Raw genomic sequence first — 16338 nt, forward strand, 5'->3', positions numbered from 1 at the left:
TAAAGTCAGATTGAATCGGTACTTGTAAATTATGCATGAAGTTTTCTTCCATATGAGTGTACATACATTTTTTTTGTTATATGAATTCTAGACAGTAAGATATACTTTGTAACAATCCCGGATAATAAATATTTAAATACTTTTATTGATGAAACATGGGAACCGTGTCATCGGGGGATACCAGCTGTGGTTTTATTATGATTTGACATGATGATGACTCTGTAATATGTAACATATATTATTACTGTAATGCAATAGTCATCAGTATGCTGATCACGGCTTAAGGAAAACAGATAATATAGGTGCGTTTACATCTGGAAGATACGAGAAAACTATTACTAAAAATATTTAGTGTAAAAACACCATTGGTTCAATATATTCTATTAAGCAGCAGATCAGCCATTTGATCCATATTTATTAAATTTAAATTTTTATTTTATTAATTATGATATAGTTGGCCCAATTTTTAGAGCACGTGATTCTTAACCAATTATTGCGTTTTTACTCGGGCACCCAGTAAATTTTCGTGCGTTTATTTTGTTTTTATAATTTATCTCGTTCTCTTTGGTCCATCGTGAGGAATTTCATGTGTCAGATTACTTTTTGCCACAAAAATGAATCCTCATTAGACCAGTGTTAATAAGATTCACACAAACCCCTCAAATGGAGGGGAGACCTTTGCTGAAAAGTAGAAAATTTATTTACTTAAATTAAGAAGCATTTTGAAAAATTCCACAGCTAGACAAAGTATCCTAATGAGAAAATTTCGAGTTTATTCCAACGTGGCTTTACTGCAAGTGAATAGATAAGCCATGAAGAAGAATTTTATCAATAGCTATAGTCTTTATTGTATGAATGTATAAGCGTGAATGCTTTTGTGAGGGCAATATAGATCATTACCTATTATTTTCACCACTTTAAATCTTTAAATCCGTATTAATAGTATAAATGCGAAAGTGAGTTTGGTTGTTTGTTCCGGTTTCACGTTTTAACTAATTAACGATCATCATTAAAATAAGAAGGACCTAATAACCCGTGGGGGGTTCCTACGCGGTCAGAAACTAGTAAGCTATAAATTTCTATAAGCTTCCTATAAACTTCCAGTGCCTTCGAAGCAAAGCCAAGTGTATGCTTCTATATTTGATTGAGTTCGTCAAACTAAATTAAGAAAACCAAAATATCATTTTTGACATAATTTGTATGTGTGTAGTATTTTTAATTGAATACAATATGATAAGTAGACCCTACCTTTTTATTTTCTTTCCTCTAAAACCTTAAGGAGGTTGCTTGGAAGAGATCGCTGCTCAAGCCGCATCTTTAATATCTTCCTCGTCTATATTTTATTTCATTAGTTTCATTGGTGTATAATAAAGCGTATTGTATTTGTTACTCTTTACGACCATTTAAATTAGTTCTTCTTTGAAGAATGAATGCAATTTCTACATGTGTATATTTTGTAGCCAATATATTCGCTAATATAGCCAATATATTATAATATATTGTTATAAAGCCAATGTCGTGTATCAGTTTCTGACATTTCACAATCGAGCTTCCCAATTATTCTTACAGAATAATATAGTAGTTACAGGCACAAGGCACAAAACATTTCAGTTGGTCGCCAACGTTGGTGGCGCATTGGCAATGTAAGCGATGGATAATATTTCTTACAATGTCAATGTCTATGGGCGGTGGTAAACACTTTTCATCAGGTGGCCCATTTGCTCTTTTTATAGAATAGGTAGATGACTTATTCTATACAAAAAAAATTAACTCTAGTGGAGCGTTGTTCTTAAGTAATGTTCCATTGGGTTACTATGCAAATATCCAAGCTATACAAATCGATATCGATAATTAATTTTACTGTATAGATTACAACCTTGATACTTAAGGAAATGTTATTCAATATTAATTTATTATACTTTTTATTTTTAAACATGGCTTCATCATCACTACTCATATTATTAAACCTATATTATAAAAAGGTAAGTTTCGTTAGTCTGTTTTTACGGATCGATAATAACTACTAAATATCGACATAGAACTTTTATATTATATTAGTTTATGCAGATGCGTAGGGTCTTTAGTATGCTTATATGTTGCGTATAATTTGAATTTCTCAGTAGCAGCCCGGAGTCTGGAAGTTGGAAGTGTGTACACTCCCGTGCCTCGAAAAACACGTAAAACCGTTGATCCTGCGCCTGAACTCTTTCCGGTCGTGTCGGATTGCCGTGCCATCGGATTATGAGAGTTAGGGAATAGAGAGTACACCTGTGTTTGCGCACGCACTTGTGCACTATAATATCTCCTGCGCAGTTGGCTAATCTCTCTCTGGCTGAGATTGGCCGCCGTGGCCGAAATCGGTCTGGAGGACATTATTATAATTTGACATAATTTGACTTAATATGTTAAAATTATCGGACCGGGCACTTTCCAAGTAAACGCTGTGAAAAATATGATAGACTTATAAAAGCAACATTTTGTTTATACATAAGTGACAATAACAATTTTATGCAATAAAACTAGGAACAAATAGACAACAACTTCAATACCATTTGTTTGTGGGGAACGCAGTACTGTGCTAACCTTGTATAAGCACAATACTGGCATATTTCTAACCCTTATTAAGAATATATCCTTATTAAAAGCATATATAGATTAAATAAAGACAGTAAATATCATTCTAAAACAGGAGGACAGGTTCAGTTTTAGCCCAGAGAACCTTTTGATTTGCAGACACTTATGTAAGCCCAGTGAGCCCAGATGGGGTCGTCTGGGCTCAGTGGTAAGAACGTGTAAATCTTAACCGATAATCGTGGGTTCAAACTCAGGCAAGCATCACTGAATTTTCATGAGCTTAAATTGTGATTATAATTCATCTCGTGCTTTATATAATTGTAAATATAATTTCACTGAAATTCTGCCACATATGTATTCCACCAACACGCACTGGAGCTGCGTCGTGGAATAAGTTCCAAACCTTCTCCTTAAAAAGGGAGAGGAGGCCTTTAGCCCAGCAGTGGGACATTCACAGTCTGTTACAGACGGTTACGGATTTAAGCCCTCAATTTAAATGTTTTTTATGCAAATAAATGTAGCATTAACTAAATAATATGTAAAGTATGTTTAGTTGAAATATTCTATCATATTTTATTTCTTAGATTTTTTTTGTCATCATTATCAATTAATATTACTTTTAATGAAACTACTTTAATAGACATATTAAGAATAACGCAAGAAAAAGTCTTGAATTATATTTATTACACCAGCTTTATCAATTACATATTAAACCTGGTAATAAAATAATTAGTCTGATGTTTCAAAAAATATTAATAAACGATAAGATTGTATATAATATGATTAAAAAGGTGTGGCGTTAGTATTCGTTGATATTCACGAACAATAAATTATAATAATAATAAACAGCACACTATTTTTCTTTTGTAAATACATACTTATATAGATAATTACACCCAGACTCAGGACAAACAGACATGTTCATGCACACGAATGTCTGTCCTGAGTGAGAACCCACAACCTTCGGCGTGAAAGGCAAGTGTCTACCAACCATGCCAATCTAAATCGGTTATAATTTGATTTTATGTAATTACAATAATAAAAAGCGTAACTATTGAGATTCTCAGTATCTACATTCCGAACCGGTACTAACTATAAATTTAATTAAAAAACAGAGTTTTCGCGTTATATATGTGTCATTGACAAGTATGAGTTTATTTTGCCGTTTAAAAATATCATCTTGTCGCAATATAAACGGGTCCCAGCTTAAACTAAGTTCGAACGAAGTAAATTCCCTGTTTTAATACGTCTTAAAATATTCACAACATGTATCATTGGTGAATAAACCGTGTATCCATTTTGATAGCAGTTTTTCCTTAACAAAATAATAGAAAAATATTACGGTACCAAATTTCCTTGATAATGTATTTTTTGTTATGTTTATTTTTATTTAATATAGGTAGGCAGACTGGCAAATATTCTATCTGATGGTAAGTCACCATGCCCATAGACGATACCATAAGAAATATAAACCTACCTTTACATTGTCAACGAACCACCAACGATGGGAACTAATATGTTATGTCCCTTTTAAATAATAAATAAAAAACACTGACAGTATCAATTTCTAAATGTCTCACTGCTGGGCCTTCTCTTTTGGAAGAGATGATGCTTATTCTACCACGCTTAGTGGATACTTAAATCCTCAGGGGAAACTTTTTCCACTAAGTGCCACAAAAGCAAGTCTGACCTTCTATAAATAGCTGTCATTATTGATGTAATAGATAGTTTGGTTTTTCTGTTGCGTAATTTTTCCGTTTTTCGGAAAGCACGTAAAGCCTGGTTCTGCGCTTGAAGAAAACGGATTATGAAACTGCTGTTTGTGATTGCACGCAATAGCTTATTTATAAATATTGTTTTATGTACCCACTTATTAAAGTAATAAAATTTTATATAAGAATGGTTTTTACCATTCGTAATTAGTAGTGTATGCTAAACAGACAACACGTCACATGCCACATTTTATGTATTGATATTTCTGACATAGTGGCACCTTCACAAATATGGTACGTGCCTATCAGCTAATCCGCTATACTTTAGATACTCATTTTTTATAGAATTAATTGTTATAAGTCATCGCTTAAATCCAATTTATAATTTATTAACTAAGACCGATATTGATGACGTCATAATCCCTATCGGATACAACTCCCGAAGCTCTTCTCTTTTTCTCCTTTTGAGGAGCCGGGTTTTGTCTTTTTTTTTTATAGAATAGGAAGGTGGACGAGCATATGGGCCACCTGATAGTAAGTGGTCACCAAACGCCCTTAGACATTGGCATTGTAAGAAATGTCAATTATCGCTTATAGCCAATGCGCCACCAACCTTGGGAACTAAGATTTTATGTCCCTTGTGCCTGTAATTACACTGTCTATATTCCTTCAGACATAAGCACGTTTCGCTATTGCATATTCTATCACTCCAATACTGGTCTGTGTTGACACATATGCCAGACTTTCAGTTGACACATGCAGGTTTCATTCACCACTGACCACGAGAAAAAGCTTCGCTTAAGATCCAGTTCTTCTATCCACTGTGTCACCTCAACAATCAGCTGTTTAATATTTAGTAATTAATGGATATTTACATTTGACACCAGGACATAAACCGAGAGGAGAGTTAACCTAGGGGAGTTTTCCAGTTCTTAATATTCGCTAGCGCGGATAGAAGCATATATATCAACCCCTTTAAGACATCTGTCCAGCGTCTTTACCATCGTGACGTCCCATTGTCCAGGGAAATCTAGAGACTATACGATTTAAAAGACGTCGTAAAACGTCCTACCAGACTTGACTACCCGTAGAATTAACAACCCCCTTCATTGATCTACAACACGGAAATAACATGACATGACGCTCGAAATCTTACGCTTACTCATCTGACGCTCGAAGTCTCAGTTAGCCCCGACCCTTCACCGAGCGCTGTTCTTACTAATAACTAAAACATAAACTACTATTAACTATGTATTTATTTTATGTATATTCTTCACTATTTCCATCTTTACATGCATATTAATGAAACTAGTCATAATACAATGAGTTATATTTATAGAGCCATTACTTGAATACAATATTTACATGAAAAATTATCCTTTCCAGTATTTTACGATGCTGTAAATATAAAATTTTATAGTCTCATTATATCTTAATTATGTAATGGATACGATTGTATTTTCGTTTGAATTTAAGACTTTATCCACCTAACAGTATGTTGAGTAGATAGATAAAATTTAAGCGACAACAGCGCAATGGTTACAACTTCATAAAACATGTAATAATATTATACAATTCAATTTATGTATCCTAGTAAAAAACAACTAATACTCACTCAAAGCTCTTTTATCATCTACAATAATATGATCTTGTATAATATGCCTTATTTATTAATAACAACTTTATTTATTAAATGTTAAAATGAGACGCGGCCAAGCCACGGCGGCAGCATTTTCTGTCATTATATAGAAAATTTAAAGAGTTGACGGACAAAATTGAAAAAAAAAATTTTTAAAGATTTATATTCTACTTTCATAGTACACATTCTATTTTTGTTGTAAATTGATTATGTACTTCATAAAAGAAAAAAAGACGTAACTACTGAAAGCATTCCTTTGTAATTATTTTCGATAGAATACACATTCTACAACTAAGTGCTTAAAAAGACTTCTTTTATCCTCAGTAAATGCGAAATTGTTTGTTTTTTTTTAATACCGATAATCATGAAATTTTGCTCACACCTTCTCAGGGGTGGTGGTAGTTCGTTCTCGTTTTACTGGTGGTAGGGCTTTATGCAAGCTTGTCTGGTTAGGTACCACCCGCTCATCAGATATTCTACCGCAAAATAGCAGTACTTGGTACTGTTGTATTCCGGTTTGAAGGGTGAGTGAGCCCGTGTAATTACAACCTATACCATAACATCTTAGTTCCCAAGCTTGGTGGCGCATTGGCAATGTAAGCGATGGTTAACATTTCTTACAATGGAAATGTCTATGGGCGTTGGTGAGTACTTACCATCAAGTGGCCCATATGCTCGTCCGCACCTATTCTATAAAAAAAGGGGTACAGAAAGGGATAAATACCTAACAAGTGAAGCCGCGGTCGGTAACTAGTAAGGAATGTTTTTACTCAGATCATTTATTAGTAGGTATGGAAACTATTAATTTCAACTTAATCATGTTTAAGATAATAGTGATTAATTATATTGCTTATTATTATTATTTTATTCTTTTGTACAATTATTTTATTCTTTTGTACTGGCAAAATCTTCGTAACGAAATTATCACAATCTGCGTATTAATGTTTGATAAATACGAGACGTATTTACTAAATAAGAGAGTAGGGTAATAAATATTGATATTAAACGATCAGACGAGCTTACTTAGATATGATATAATACGAGTAATCGTTCGGGAATTTTGCATTTTATTGACGCAGTCGCGATTTTATGTATATTTAATATTGGTAGGCAGACTGGCAAATGTAACCTCTGATGGTCAGTTTTTTTTTTTTTTTTTTTTATAGACTAGGAAGGCGGACGAGCATATGGGCCACCTGATGGTAAGTGGTCACCAACGCTCTTAGACATTGGCATTGTAAGAAATGTCAACCATCGCTTACATATCCAATGCGCCACCAACCTTGGGAACTAAGATTTTATGTCCCTTGTGCCTGTAATTACACTGGCTCACTCACCCTTCAAACCGGAACACAACAATATCAAGTATTGCTGTTTTGCGGTAGAATATCTGATGAGTGGGTGGTACCTACCCAGACGAGCTTGCACAAAGCTCTACCACCAGTAAACTACCGCCCATAGACTTTGGTACTGTTAGAAATACCCACGCAGAAGAACCCACCAAATTATTATCACAGGCATAGACATGACATAGACATAAGACAAACATATAAGTATTAATTTTTACTTATATTTATAATTATATTTAGTAACAAGTGTTTTACGAATCCGACCCAATTCCGATTGGCCAATCTCGATGACTAAACCACAGAGTTGCCTAGACTCGTATTATAGTGCACAAGTTAACAAACTTATATTCTAATTCTATTGCCTCAGGGGGAGAAATATCTTAGACTTCGGCTTTTAGTGCTTTCCGAGACCACCACTTCCTCTAATCTTACGGTTGAAATTTTACATGTTAGTACTTATATTAGTAAGAATGACCTGATTCTTTACCCAGAATTGGCTCCAGTCGAAGGAATTCTTAAAAAATCAACTGCATAAATAATATTGTATGTACATTTTTACTTATTTTACATTTTTTTTTATAATTAAACTATTTGGCATAGTGACACAGATTCAATAATTTTAGCCTTCCTTAATTAAATTACCGGTTATCTATGGCTTCTTGTAAAATGATCGTATTCTTTAAAAAAACTAAAGGAGAATCCTGACAGCTGTATAAAAGTCAAATTATTTATAAATATTTTGTAAAACGGAGGAGGTATCTTTTTTAAATACACGTAAATTGTACAAAACACACAGCGAAACAAATAAGTTACAATAACTGACAACTAACATTTATTTAATTATTAACCACGATAGCAAAAGCAGCAATTGCTATGGGCCCCGCGCAAAAGTGGGCCCCGCATATTTAAACTCATCTCTGCCTGAGCGTAATTTTTTGAGTAAAACTTATAAAGACGTGGTATACTGAATTTGCTTGAAGTCACATAAACGTGAAACCGTAACGTCAAACCTGATAAATGAGCCGAGATGGCCTAGTGGTAAAAACGCGTGAATCTTAACCGATGGTTCAAGCCCGGGCAAGCACCACTTAATTTTCATGTGCTTAATTTGTGATTATAATTCATCTCGTGCTTTATGGTGAAGGAAAACATCGTGATGTGAAGCACGAGATGATTTATAAATATATATAATGATTTATAAAGGGTTTGAACCTACGATCATCGGTTAAGATTCACGCGTTCTAACCACTAGACCATCTCGGCACACGCGAGGAAACCTGCATGAGTCTAATTTCACTGAAATTCTGCAACATGTGTATTTTGTTTTCGACCAAACCCGCATTGGAGCAGCGTGGTGAAATAAGCTCCAAAACTTTCACCTCAAAAAGGAAGAGGAGACCTTAGCCCAGCAGTATTACTACAACTACAAGGGACATAACATCTTAGTTCCAAAGGTTGCTGAAGCATTGGTGATGTAAAGAATGGTTAATATTTGTCACGGCGTCAATATCTATGGGTAACGGTGATCACTTACCATCAGGTCCGCCCTATAATATAAATATATATATATTGACTGCCTCGTTGGTCTAGTGGTTTAATGTAAGGCCGCGGACCCGGAGGTCCTGGGTTCAATTCCCAGGTCGGGCCAGTAAAAAGTTATTGGGTTTTTCTGTCCGAAATTTCTCAGTAGCAGCCCGGAGTCTGGAAGTTGGAAGTGTTTTCACTCCTGTGCCTCGAAAAGCACGTAAAGCCGTTGGTCCTGCGCCTGAACTCTTTCCGGTCGTGTCGGATTGCCGTGCCATCGGATTATGAGAGTTAGGGAATAGAGAGTACACCTGTGTTTGCGCACGCACTTGTGCACTATAATATCTCCTGCGCAGTTGGCTAATCTCTCTTGAGATTGGCCGCCGTGGCCGAAATCGGTCTGGAGGACATTATTATTATATATATATATATATAGTTGATCTTGTTAATAAAGAAGAGGTCACACGGCGCAGTAGCGCTCGGTGGGCAAGATGCCGCCATCCGTTACTCCGTATAACTACAAATATGAATATTAAATTATAGAATACAATGCGCCACTGCCTTGCCAGCGTCACGTCGCTGTCCCGCCCAGTATGTAGTATCTTACTATCTTTTTAGCTCCTTATATAATGATATGACCTTGTAACACATATATATACAATTATAAATTATTGACCATGAAAATTAGATAACAAAAAAATAATATTTAAATTGATCTAAGCAATAAGTATATCATATTTAATCGACAGATACGACCTCGGAAGTTTTATTACATGTTTAGAAGATAAATAATTATTATCTAGATATAAACAAATAATTAATTGTAATAGAAATTATTTTCTAAATGACTGATAAATATTTACAAAATAATTTCAGAAAACGTTCAAAAATGTTCAATTGCAAATTAATCATTAAAAAAATATGTTAAAGAACATTTGTTACTAAACTCTTTTAGCTTTTATAACTTTTTATTGGGACCTGGGAATTAAACCGTTATACCGCTGACCCGGTCGCAGGACCACCAGGTCAGCGGCCTTACATCTAGCCACTAGACCAACAAGGCAGGTTACTCAACTGATCATCATAAAATTTTGCATAGATCTTGTCTGAGATACATAACTGGTACCTAACACATTCCTCCGAATGCGAAAATAACAATTGATGAATAACATATTTACTTGTAACATACATATATACTTGTAATTTATACATAACAAACAGAACAAATATAAGGGTTCCGTATTGAAGATACGCAACTCTAAAAGAATCTAGAACGTGTAACACATTAAACGTTGAGAATTTCTTTGATGGATAAACCACAAAACAAAACATTTTAGTACCGTTTCGTCTTTGAAAAGTCTGAAAGACGGTGGAACTTTTTGAAAACGTAAGTGTGCTGTTTTCTTTTAGTATTATTTGTTTTATGAAATATTAACGTCAAACTTTAAAAGCACTCAAATTTATATTACTTTTTTTTTATTCAGACGATATTTATTTTAACGTCAAAAAAGTATACAATATGTATGTAATATATATCTATATTTAAATTAAATATATTTTTTTTATTTAACGTAAGTAAATAAATAAAACGAGTTCTCGTCAACAATAATAATACTTCAATATGTTTAGAATATATAATAAAAAGTTTGTTTCATTTATCTCATTCATAATTATTTACTTTATACAAACGAAAACTAAATTTAGTATTTACAAGTAAGATAAAAAAATATAGATCAATAATTTCAATTAATATAATACGTGGTAGCGTGGCCGAGCGGTCTAAGGCGCTGGTTTAAGGCACCAGTCTCTTCGGAGGCGTGGGTTCGAATCCCACCGCTGCCAATAGATTTTTACATCTATTATTTATGTTTAAATTATCTAATTCATAATATTTTTAAATCATTAAAAATCCTTAAAGTTCTGTGCATAAAAAAAAAATAATTGATTTCATTAATATTTAATACCGCCTGATACTTTTACAAAGCAAATGCTCCGATTCGTTATTTGACATATGACGTTTTTGTAAGGACGATTTTGTAAAATCAACTTTACGAATTTTAATATTATTATGCGAAAGGTAAGCTAAGTATCTGTGTTTGTTGCGTTTATCCGTAAGTATAAAAATCAAGTTCGTTAGAAAATGCTATTAATCTTTTAAATTTTGAGTTTAAATAGATTTTAAGTCTGGTTTTTGCTTTTTTAATTGCAGGTAGTAAATTGTAAATTGCTTTCAGAATGTAATTCACTATCCTAGAAGATATTTATTTGATATAAAAAAAATAAAAGAGTATTTTACATTATATTCACGTCATAAACGACTGGACATTTAATTTGTTAAATTCAGTCCAGCTGTTCGAGCGTGATTTATGTATCCATTTCAAAATGAAACCACTTTTTGTACTAAAAAACTACGTGAATTCGTCAAACCTTGTCGAAATCGGTTTATTTATTTATGATAGTTTAATTGACAGCAAAAATTTAAAAGAAAAGTGCTTTTCGTTAAAACCTTTTTAATTTTTTATAGATTTAATATCAATAATCTATTGCGCCATTATCCAACAGCCCAAGCTTCGTATAAATCGATTTAAAAAGATGTAAAATTTTCGTAGTCACTTTCAAAGAACTTGTTGGCGATCCAAAGCATATTCTGTATTATAAATCAAGTGAGCTGGGGTTGGACCCTAATCCCAAATGTCGCCCAGATTTTTTCTAGACTCTCGATAAAAAGTTTATATCAATTAAACTCATTCTGAACCCCACTTTAATTTAACCACCGACCCATGAATTAGAATAATGAGGCAGTCAAATATACTCTTACCAATGAATAAACGCCTAATAACAAATATACAAAGTGAAACATATCATTTCACCACCATTTATCATGATCCACTAAGCAAATTAATTTCAATATTCATAATTTTTTTCTTTGCACTCGCAGTTGGAAAAAGCCGAGATGGCCTAGTGGTTAGAACGCGTGAATTTTAAGCGATGATCGTGGATTCAAACCCGGGCAAGCACTACTGAGTTTTCGTGTGCTTAATTTGTGTTTATAATTCATCTCGTGCTTGACGTTGAAGGAAAACATTGTCAGGAAACCTGCATGTTTCTAATTTCATTGAAATTTTGCCACATGCCCCAACCCGCATTGGAGCAGCATGGTGGAATAAGCTCCAAACCTTCTCTTCAAAAAGGAGAGGAGGCATTAGCCCAGCAGCGGGACATTACCAGACTGTTGCTGTTTCCGTTACTCGCAGTTGATCAGTTGCAATGGCTCCTGCATTTATTCATCATTAAATCTTTAACTTTTAAGATGCGTTTTATAGGTAATCCTATGTTGACGTCTATAAGCGTCCCTTATCAAATTTACTCATAGGCATTTAAAATACTAACATGCGAAAGCTGAACTCATGCGGAAATGAGAACTGTATATTAGCTTTTATGAAAAAATCGATTCATAATTATTTTCCATTGAAGAAAATTAATTGATTTCGATTAACGTGAGATGATAACTTATAAAATATCAGCAATATAAATAGATTGTTTCAAACAATCAGTTACAATTAGATATCCTAACTTAAAGAGTAGCTTATAAGGATGTAGATCCAGAGGTCCTGGGTTCAAGTCCCGTAGCTGTTGTTGTTGTCCTTTATAAACAGTTCCTTAGTCCCAGTTAGTTCAAATTATCATTATTTATTTCTACCCCACAATCCAATATTATCTTTCCAAAGATTAATTCTTATAGTATAAATATAGTTACTATTTCATTGCCCAATTGGAGTTCCGTCTAAAATTAATTATTTAAAAAAAAAAAAGTTCTCTAACCCCAAGTAACGGACGATTGAATGCTACCGTTACACGTTTCAAATCGTTATCGATTGTTGTTAATTTACCGTGACACGTGTGTCAGTGAACAGATTGACAGACGGAACAACACAAAAATACCTACTAATAAAACCGTTCGATTTCGTAAATTACTATTCAAGACCTTAAAACAAAATGTACTTACTTAAATGTTTAAGCAAAAGTATAATATTAATTATCATTAAAGGTGTACATACTATATGACCTTTTCTACACATCTGACAACGTGTATGCAAAATTATAAACGGAGAAATGAGTCACACGTACAAACTCACTTTCTCATTTATAAGGATGTAAGGATTTAACTAACTACCATATCATGGTATAGAAGCAATTGAACACAGAGTTTCTTGACAGGAATATCTCATAATCCCTTTTTTGGTGCTGTTGAAATCGTACGATTACCGCGTTATGTTACTCTGGAGAAGAATCGGGTTACCGTCCTCTAAACTGATCCGAGATGCCCTGGGATCGATTTTATATGTTTCCCCTCATCTTGCCTTTCTTAATGGAGCTCATGTCAGGGGGGTAAAGTGATCTTTAACCCCCTCACGAAAGTGGGTATGAGCGCGCCATCCTGACAGCAATCCTTCAATTCATTTCAGATAGATACAAGCTCCTATCACTCCAGTACCAGCTCACAATAATAACCAGGCAGATATAGCAGTATATTATAATTATATTTAATTATAATAAATAAGCCTACGCATGGCTAGAAAATTTTACCTACACCATTTTTTATTATTCAATTATCGATATCATTAAATGAAAATATAAAATTATTTAAAAATACTTTATAAATTATATTAATATATTCCAATTATTTACATTGAATACTATTCTTTGTGTTATTCTGTAAGAACTCACTTCATTACTCATCCATGATTTGTTAACAAGCAATTTACTGTGATATACCATTTTGATGTGTGTATTCTTGAAATGACAACATTTCAACATAATAACATAAAAATTTAATTTCTTGAAATGTTATCATTTTTTTCTACTTTAGAAACATAATTTATTTACATTAAATCCTTAAATAAATACAAATAAAAATTGAAAATGTTTACTGTTTTAATTATTACGGTAAATGTCGCATTTCACTTTCTGACATTACACGACCCAATTTCTGAGGTACCCTCGAGACCTCTGTCGATCGATTTTGTTCCTCGCATGATATGAATTGTGTAAATATTAATCGAATAATTGCTAAATACTGTCAAAAAAGTGAAGACGAAACACAGTCGCACTTAAGAAGATTCATCTCAAAAAACTCCATATTACATTATTTTAATGTAATTAAAATAAGGTAAAATATCCTTGGAATCTTAATTACGTTGAAAAATATTTACGTAAAAACAAAGTCGCTTTGTTTTTGATACAATATTTCACGGTTGTTCCGCGTGGAAACATTGTTCTAGAATTTTCTATATATTCGAGACACAACTAGATACGGCTGGTATAACATAAGCATACATGCTTTTGTGTCGTTTAATATTTTAATAAATTAATATACGTACTTATATATTTGTAAATAAAAACATTTATCTTTAATAAAAGTATAATATATATCACCATTGCTGTCCTATAAAAATAAGGATGTATCCTATTATATATTATCTGAAATATGAGTTTCAACCCCTAAAGTGTCAATTTTTTTCTTACAATTATAAAAAGATACAATTGCAAACTTGTATGGACCTTGGTGTAAGTAATTAAAGGGAAAACAACCTATCCCATTTCCTCTACCAATAAATAGTTATAGGAGTGGAGGGAATAGTGATTAATTTTTCGCCTAGATACTCGGAATGCCAGCATTCCTGCAAATAAAGTATGTTTTAAAACATTTTGTCACAAATTTAAAATATATGTGAAATGTGCAAATAACATAACTATTTTCATGAAAGCCACCATACTACCACCATAGGTACAATTCTGGTGGTTTATTTTTACAACGCAATGTAAACACGCGGCATATGACTTTATAGCTATATTTTATTCATTACTAGCTACCCGTCCAGACTTCGCACGGGTATAATAAGGCTCTTTATAAAAGGTTTATATGAACACAAATTCTAGATTTTTCTGGGGCATATATACTTAGAACAAAACATCAAATATGCCTCGCAGTCCGATCAATGGCTTAGGAACGCATACGGGACAAATGTACAAACTTTTTTTTTCATATATCTATATATATAGATTAGAATACTAATATTTTCACAACTCAACTAAATTATATTGATGGGACTAAAAGTCTATATCTTTCTCATGTAAGTACTAAAAATGCTTGCAATTATTTTAATCGTGTCAAATAAGTTCACTTCAAAGATTTAGTTCAACGGATTCTGAACCATTAGGCTATTGCTGTAAGTTATATTTTAAAATAAATTGTTATGATTTTATTTTAAGGATTGTTTTCGTGCTTAAAAAATCAATTAACTCTGCCATTATATAATGTATATTAAATTATATTACAAGGAAAATTATAATACATTACCTTTATTAACAAATGGACAAAATATAAAATTTTCATTGAATTCTAATTAATTAATATTATGTAGTAATTAGCTTTATTATAAGGAGATAAAAATATAGATCAATTGTAAAGTCATTTGAATATAATGCACCTCAATATTCAGCAAAAACTAATTATTTATATAGGTAATATTTATTATATTAATATGATAAGGATTAATGGTAAATAAAAAATATAAATTATCATTTAACTGCACTGATATTAAAATCAGTAACAGTTTTAAGCACGATAAGAGTGGTAACCTAAATAAATCGATTTTTAAACCGAGTCACAACACATTGTATTCAATCATTAATCACTGATCAAGACACCCTGCTGTATATCCCCATTTAAAAACAAAAACACGTGGAGTTATTTGAACATAAAAAAATCACTAAATTTTTTTCAACAGATAACATAACCTAAGTGCATACGATAAGTAAAATTATAACTACACACAACATTCACTAGACGAAGCACTTTGGCATTCCTTATTAAACGCACTATGATCATCTACATTGCACGATCACCAACACTCACCATTACATAGCTGGTTTTATATATTCACTTCGTCCGCACTGTTTAAGAGCTGACGTCAAACTGCCGGCCCGAATGAAAATTCTTATTAGACATTCGATTTTTCGAAAACAGCTGATGCCAGCTTAGCATGACCCTTCCACGACTTAGACAAGGCACATTTTAATACGGGCGAGCCAGTCTTTATCAACTGGACGACATTTTTTATTTATTACTCAATTTTGCTGCACTGGAAATAAGTATTTTGAACCAATGAATGGTCGCGTATTATTTCATAACACTAGTTAAATTGATATCATTGTGGAATACGACCATTATCATTTTATGGTATTTGACGCCATTTTACGTGGGCGTTTCAGTGCGCATGCTCGTCGAGAAGGGCAAGGGTGAATGGAAAATTTAAAAGCAAGCACCCTTGAAATCTACATAGAGTTCACAATTGAAAGGTGAATCGCTGAACATATTCATAATAATAATATAGCGATTGGCCCTATTGTGTCTACTCTAATCCGCCATTTTCGATAAAAATATTTTATTGATTCGTGATGTAACATTAAATTTATATTTTTAATGTGTATTTTGATCCAAGGCAAATCAACCATGCTGAGATTCATTAGATTTCCG

At 32.9% G+C, this 16338-nt stretch overlaps 1 protein-coding gene and 1 non-coding gene across 3 annotated transcripts in view; one reads left to right on the top strand and one right to left on the bottom strand.

Moving 5' to 3' along the window:
- Nucleotides 1–15772, bottom strand: part of LOC126777889 (solute carrier family 41 member 1-like) — a 101688-nt gene extending 85916 nt beyond the window's left edge. Inside the window, exon 1 of one of the 2 annotated variants that reach the window (XM_050501181.1) lies at nucleotides 15718–15772. The gene's annotated coding sequence lies outside the window, so the exon portion shown is untranslated. The remainder of the gene's footprint in view (nucleotides 1–15717) is intronic. The other variant, XM_050501179.1, reaches the window with a different exon arrangement.
- On the top strand, nucleotides 10559–10640 carry Trnal-aag (transfer RNA leucine (anticodon AAG)). Its single transcript has one exon. It is a non-coding gene; the product is annotated as a tRNA-Leu (tRNA).
- Nucleotides 15773–16338: the final 566 nt, after the last annotated feature.

This window comes from Nymphalis io, chromosome 24, assembly GCF_905147045.1.
Source record: "Nymphalis io chromosome 24, ilAglIoxx1.1, whole genome shotgun sequence".
NCBI classification, from domain to species: Eukaryota; Metazoa; Arthropoda; class Insecta; order Lepidoptera; family Nymphalidae; genus Nymphalis; species Nymphalis io.